Below are 8,268 nucleotides of genomic sequence, written 5' to 3'. Positions count from 1 at the left end.
ATCTTAGTAAATGTTTTTTCACGGGTTTGGTTCTCATCATTTATTGTTTTACAAACTCCTTTTTGTATTTGTGTTAAAGTTGATCATCAGTCCATGCAGGTCTTGAGTTGCTTATAGGGGTTCTTGGATCATCCAACTCTAAGCAGCAACTTGATGGTGTCATAGCTTTATGCAAGTTGGCCAATAAAGCATCGACCTTGTCCTCTTTCTCCAGCGCCACAGGTAAATCCAGTTGGGTATCATCAGTTTTCACAATTTCACAGCATAGAATTTTAATTATAAAAGAATGCTTATCAGCTATTATTAACAATAGCTTTTGTTGTAAACGGTGCCTATAAATAATTTTATGTTCTTATTTCAAGTGAGCAGAAACCATAAAATTTCAGTTTGTTCCTCTTGTTTGTTTTCTCTAAAATATATTTTATGATGATTAATGACATGACTATATAAATACGTGGTCTATTGCATATAACGAGCATCTAATGATCTAACAGCCAGCAGTCATCTTGATCAATGCTTGAGGTTTTACATGCTTGCCACTTGCATAAGAATCCTAATGCCAAGTTCCCTCTTCACTCAGCCAATGACTATCAAAGTTATTCCATTATTACGCTAAATTGGATAACTATTGAAAGAGTTTTGTTATTATTATTAGGTGGATTTTGCTTAAATAATCGTTTGATAATTTTTTATTACGAAGAGCACTTTGATCCCTATATACTACCTACTCTTATGTAATTTTTCGATTGAGCTGATGCAGATCTAAGTACTGATGCAAATCTTCTATCATATGAGGGCGATTTAATAATTCTGGATCTGGATCAATCACTACCACCTTATCTTCCTCTGCATCAAGTGCTAGCTTGACAAATGGGTCTGCACCTGTTTATCCAGCAGCCATTACACAACAAAGTGGTGGTGAAAAACTTGGTTTGAAGTTGGACGATCTAAGACATATACACCAACAAATGATGACATTGGTATTCCTGCTGAAATTCCAGCACCAGTTGAAAAGCAAATTCCTGCTGGAATTCTTGGAAGTCTCAAAAACAATTACCATCATGCTGATGGCCAAAACTGGTAACTTTCTCACTGTAATTCTCTTTCCTAGTTATCTATTATGATTGTTTTAATTTTAACCTGCCCTTTCTTAAACTTTGCTTTAAATATTCTTGTTTCTCTCCACTTACATGAGCCTAGGAAGTACTAGAATAGCATAAATCCTTTTAGCATAAATTTCTAGCGCAAAGCTTTCAAAATTTTAAGAATAGTTCATGTCTCTCTACTTAAGCTACCTTTCATGGTTCTCTTGCCTTTTTGGTTGGAAGAATGACATAAATCCTACCTCATGTACTTGGCATAATATGGGTTTACAAATATCATACTTTGTGCAACTTATGTAATATTTGCAACGGTGCTGCACTGCACTAGCTTCATCTTTGTTGAGTTAACACTCAACAATGATGTGGCTTAATGGTTAGACAGGCTTAAATAAATTTAAGAATGAGACATTTTTATTTACTAATAAAACAATTTATGTTAAAATGTATCAGTTTTATTTAAAATTTATTTTTTGAATGCCTAAAACAATTTAACTTGTTAATGATGATTTGGTTTTGGGGTGCAGGATCGACCATCTACTAAGGTTCATGCTGCTCCAGGTGGTGGATCTTCCTTGGGATACCTCTTTGGTGGTCCTCCAGTGAATTAATTAATTCATGACTGTGGTTCAAATCTACCATCATGATGAATCATGTGTAAAATAGATAGTGTTGTGATTGCCTTGTGTTTAGACAAGTGAACTTTTTTCTACTCTACTAAGCCTCTTAACAATTCTGGTGTGGCTGATGGCCTAAACTAAGCTGATTCTAGGTTTGTTGTTTTGTGTTATTGTGTGGGTTTCAATTAAGGTGTTTACTTTGCCAATGAGCTAATACTTTTTATAACATATTAGAGTTGAAGTGTTGGTGATTGTATTTTTATTATGAATGGAATCAACTGTAATTGGAATGGAATCAATTAGGAATGATTATAATTTCATTGGATGTTAATTGTAATAATAATTTTTTTTAAAAAAAACATATATTATGACGTACAAAACAATGTACGTCATAATATGTTGGTTTTGAAAATCACATATTATAACGTATAAAATAATTTACGTCATAATATCTTTCCCGCATTTTATGACTGATTTTGGAAACTACGTCATAATATGTTCAAGCTATTATGACGTAAATTTCTGCTACGTCATAAAATGCGCAGACTTATTATGACGCCCAGAACTATGACTCCTAAAAACTACGTCATAAAATGTCATTTTTGTACGTCATAAAAGGTCTTTTTTCCATTAGTGTTCCTTACCTTTGCTTAATGCTTTTATCGTTTAACTCATTCGGTAAATGTTGGTTGTCTTTATTGATATAGAGACGTAAAATAATGTCATGAACTGGGGGAATTCCTTGATTATGCTAATACCACTTAGAGATAGGGGTAGGACGATCAATTGTATTTTGCTTTCGTTTATCATGCATTATTAGTTACTAGGGGAGGCTAGAGATAGCAAGCCAGTAATTAGTAATAGGCTCTTTTCGCCAAGAGATTGAGTTTAGGGTAGACTAAGAAAGTTTGCATGACAATATGATAAATAAGCAAAGTAGATAAGAAGAGTAGATATAAGAGGGTGGATAAGATGAAATTGTAAACCCCAACAACTCCATTCATCCATAGTTTCTTCTAGCCAATTGATTCACTGCATTTTGCATGTTTAATTTCGTCTTGCATACAAAACATAAATTTAATTCTTTTATGAAGTCTTAAGAGATTGATTTACATGAAAATTAAGGCCTAAGAGTCCTTTGGGAAACGATACTTGGACTTACCCGTTTTATATTACTTGATAACGATCTGGTACACTTGCTAGGGACTTAACAACTATTCGACTGAGAAGCAATCTGTTATAACAAAAAACTATAAATAGACAGAACACGAGTTATTCTGAGACTTTTGTGAATTTGAAATTTTCATTTTCCAGTTTCAGATTGAATTCTAACAACTCCAAGAATTCTCCAAGAAGACGATGGTGATCTTTCTTGAGAGAGATTCAAAGGGAGAAGCCAATTACGCTGACTGCTTGATCATAATTTGCACGAGTAAGGTGCTTCTTGATTGATCGTTGAAGGCTTGGCATCCTGTGAAGACTGCTGTGTTGATTGAAGGCTTGACAACCTGTTAAGTCTGCTGCGATAGGCTTGGCATCCTGTGAAGAGTGTTGGTTACACGTTGAGGATTGTTTGACGTGGGTTCAGATTGCAGAAGAGGGGATTCTTACTGCAATTCTGGTTTTGTTGTGCAGCTATATTTTGGTTTTGGATTAGAGAGGAGATTTATATTTTTGCATGGTGCTTCTATAAATTCCTTGTTGTAAAAATTGCAACCATTATAGTGCATTTGCTTCTTGGGTTGGAAGGACATTGGATATAGGCATTGTTGGCCGAACAAGTATGAAAACCAGTATTTGATTTTCTTTACCCCTGCACTCTTTATTTCCAATCGACTTCGTTTATTTTGCAGTCAACTGCGTTTTTCCGCTGCATTGAATTTTCATTACTTGCATTTCAAGAAAGATCAAAAAGCTTTTCACTTTCATATAAAGATTGCGAAAAGATTTTGTTTTTGAACTAACACCAATTCACTTTTCACTTTCAAAAAGCCTACTTGTTTCTCAACAATAAAGCATATGAGTAAAACATCAATTCAATATATGAGAGTTTCAAAGGATTACATCGTTTCCCCAACAACAATGGAGGTTTAGTTTGTTGAGATTGTTGACAACATAAACTCTATATCAATCCAGTTTTTGATGATGACAACAATATGCTTAATAACAGTACATATGTTGCTGCATTACATGTTCTTGTGCTGTATTGATTGATATATCTGCTGAACATGTTTGATGTACTGTGTTGTATGTTCCTATGTTAATTGTTTGATATACTTGTGGAACATGCTTATATGCTTATGTGCAATGTGAAATGCTTTATCAAATATATTTTACTGCACATTTTGCAAAGTGAAAAATCACAAGCACTTTCATGAACTTATAACTGTGTGACAAAGTTATAGTAAAGTCAACTACATTGGTAATGGATTCAACTATGCTAAAACCTTTGTACAGATTTTGAGAATCAGTACTCTGTGATGTTTTGAATTGAAAAGAATTTCAATTCATTGGTAAGAAGTATTTTAGAGTAATACCAAAAACAAATCTGTGAGGACTTTGGAGATTTCACTTTATATCTTCTACGTATCCATTTGTTTATTTTTCTGTGTTAGTAAAGTGATTCTATAAGCAAAAATGGTATGTTTTTTTCCTACATATTTTGAGCATATATTCCATCCCAATCCACATATACTACAAGCGGCCCAAATTTGGCAAATAATTCATGCATATATTAATTTTTGATAATTCTTATTACCAATATGTTGTGATCAAACTTCTTTTAAACAAATTATGTTTTAAAACAAATTGAGTTATTTATTTTTCTCAATTTTCATATTTTATATGTATTACATGAAGTTTTTGCTTTTTTATATTTTGAATATCAGCGTTTGAAAAAAATAATAATGAAACTACTTTTAACTAGCCCATTTACATTTTTAAAATTAATTTAATATATTTAAAATAAAAATTGTTTTGACATGGTTAAGGTTAATCACACATCATCCGTATTTTTCACTTTGAAGTTTGTGTTTTATCATTGTTTTATTCATAAAAGGGTCTTTTAAGAGTAGAAAATGGAAAGAGTATTTGAAGTAGCTTAAGTCTCTAGTCTTAAATGATGAGAGACCATTGAATGTGGTAAATTTTTTTTTTTTCTAAAATTACTGGTGTAAACTCATAAAATTCTATTTATTTTTAGTTAAAATAATTTATTTTTTATTTTCAAAGTTTCATAGAAAAAATATTAAATTCATATTGATGATTGTTTGTTTTATTCACTTAATGAGACTTCAAGGAAAACTATTAAAAATGACGTAGGAGTTATTGGAATGAAGTATGATTTTGGCATTAAATATATGAATAGATGAATACGTTAAATATGTTTTTATTTTTAAAATTTTGATCCGAAATGAAAATTTGATTTTGTTATAAAGTTTGATATAGTTTAGTGTTAAACTTTAAAAATAAATAAATGTTATGTTAATTAATGTTATTAATTAGAATGATTATATATTGTTTTTATTTGAAATTAAAATATATTAAATTTTGAAATGAAACCAAATTTTTAAATTAATTTTATTAATTAGAATGATTATATAATATTTTTAAAGTTTGAAATTAAAATATATTAAAATTTGAAATAAAAACAAATGTTAATGTTTTATATAAATTTTGAGATTATAAACATTTATAATTTTTTTAAAACATATATTGTTACAAAAGTATATCAAAGCACCTAAGCTCACGTATACCATAAATAAAATATTTAATAAATAAAAAAACTACTTGACCGTGACAAGTTGAAATGAACAAAATATTGAACAAAAATATCTTTCATAATTGGAAAATTCAATTTCATCAATGAAAGAATATATTTTGCTTTCAAATCAATTAATTAAAAATATATACTATAATTTAAATCTAACAGTTAAATAAAAATTAAAAAAAATTATTTTAATTTCATTATATATATATATATATATATATATATATATATATATATATATATATATATATATATATATATATAAAAGGAGAGACAATAAAATCCGTAATTATCACATGTTTTTTATTCTAAAATGAGAATTTTTGTTCTTTGATGATCGAAATTTCTTTTATAATTAATTTAGATTAATTACATGGTTAATCTGTTTTAGACTTAACTTCAATCAAATGTGAATATTATAGTTCTATTAACAATTTTTTAAGGAAATGAATTCTTTTAAAAACATGTCTATTATTGTAGAGAAATACAGATAATCATGAAGAGTGTTTTCTTTCTCTGCTAATTCAGTGATAGTTGAAATCAGAAACTACTGATGCATTTTATTATAAAATAGTAGAAAATATAAGTGAATCAGGAACAGCAACAAAGATTAAGAGATCCTTGCTTGAGACAGAAGCCATTCTTAAAGCCGTTCTTAGTGCAATCTCTCTTGCATTGTCCATCGCATTGCCCTAAGCAGTGAAAGCCTGGATCAGTTATTCCTGTTACTGCTTCTGGCACTGCATTATTCAGATAAGAATTTCAGCATAAATTGAAAAATAAATATGGATTTTTGCAGTTTTGAAAGAAATAAAAATAAAAACTTCTTTCTTCCAGTTACCTGATGTGAGAACTAAAGCAACAAGCAAAACTCCGAAGACGAAAGATTGACAGAAGCGGGAAGCCATTTTAAGAGAATTTTAGTTCTGAAATTCTGATATTTCTTTCTGGTGAAATGAATGTTTCATATGCTACTCACTGTATAATATATATAGAATTTTGGGGAATATCTTGAATTAAAAATGTTTTTTTTTTTCCTTTTCTCTCTGGTCAACATAAATCACAGGTTATTTAATAGTTTTGAAAGTCAAAATTTAGTTTAAAATTTTTACTTTAAATTTGTATGATATTTTACATGTTTAATTAAATTATAGCTTCAACGTTTCAAATAAAGAATGTTGCTTTACTTTTTTTAAAGAATTATAGTTACGATTTATGAAATATTGCTTCTTAAAAAAATTTAAAACGTATACGTGAATCATTTAATTAAAAACAATAGATAACTTGAACGTTTTTAAAGAAAGGTTTGATGAATGATTTAATTAATTGTATCTTAATCAATAACATTGTTTAATTATTTGAGTTTTGAATTTGAAAATTCTTCTACGATGAATTTTAATAAAGGTAATTCAAGATGCTAATGTAAGTTAATTCAACTCATAAACAAAAAAGTTATTTGAGGATTATAAAGATATTCAATGAGTAAATTCGAATATAAAATCACTCTATATAATCCCAATTCATTATTATATAATAACAATGCAGCACTACAAAATAAATACTAAGTTTATGGCGGTTAAAAATATTGTTTCTGACAGTTATAAAAGGTTACAGATAAGTTTTTTACTAACACTAATAGAGGTGTCAATAATGACTTTTAGCAGTTTTATCTCAGCGCTGGTAATTTTGCAACAATGAATACCAGTATTATCGGCCGTTAAACCTTGTGTATTTACGATTTTAACTACTACACATATTTTCATCAGAAAAAGAATCAATAGAGTATTTTAATTGTCATTATTATTTTTTGTAATATTTAACCCATATATTGTCCAAATAAAAAAATATTAATCATACAAAAAATTTAATACTTTCAAGATAAAGGAATTCAACAGTCAAAGGTTAACAGTAAACATACAAATTTATCAATCAAAACTTTAAATAATTATATCATAGTATATTATCAAATAATATGATATATAATATAATATGTCACATTAATTACAATTATACATGAAGAAAAAAAAAAGACATACAAGAACTATGAGCTTGATTTTTTACTTAAATACGGAGGCATTCCTGTCAAGTTACAATTTCTATGTTAAATTTAAGTTTTGTCAAATTTAAGTTATCTGACAAAAGGTCCACACACTTAAAGAAACTGATATTATAGTTCAATAAAAAATACAAGTATTCATAGAAACTGATATTATAGTTCAATAAAAATACAAGTATTCATTATTATTAATTAATTTAGGTTAGATATATATTTTGATCTTTCGAGTTATAGAATTTATTTAAAGTTGTTTTTTTTTTTTAAGTTTACTAACATTTTATATTTTACAAAATTGATACATGTTAGTTTTTTTTTTTTTACAGCGTTAAAAAAACTAAGGATAGACTAGGCTCCTAAAAAAAAATTAATAACTTATATATTTATTAATGTGGTGACATACTCAGTTGGAATGATTTGACAATATATATGTATATAAATGTTAAAAACAGAGAATTTATATATAGGAAAATAAAATTTTAACACCATTTTTTGACACCATTTTGACACTCTACACGTGTCAAAATGTGGTTGGATGATTTCAAATTAAAAAATAAAAACTTTGGTTTTTCTCTTCCAAATATACCCCTGCCTCAACTTTTTTAATTTGAAATCGTCCAATTACATGTTGACACGTGTGCAATGTCAAAATAGTGTCAAAAAATAATGTTAAAATATCATTTTCCTTTTATATATATATATATATATATATATATATATATATAT

This window comes from Vigna radiata, chromosome 4 (genome assembly GCF_000741045.1).
Source record: "Vigna radiata var. radiata cultivar VC1973A chromosome 4, Vradiata_ver6, whole genome shotgun sequence".
NCBI classification, from domain to species: Eukaryota; Viridiplantae; Streptophyta; class Magnoliopsida; order Fabales; family Fabaceae; genus Vigna; species Vigna radiata.
Note: the sequence above shows the minus strand (reverse complement) of the source record.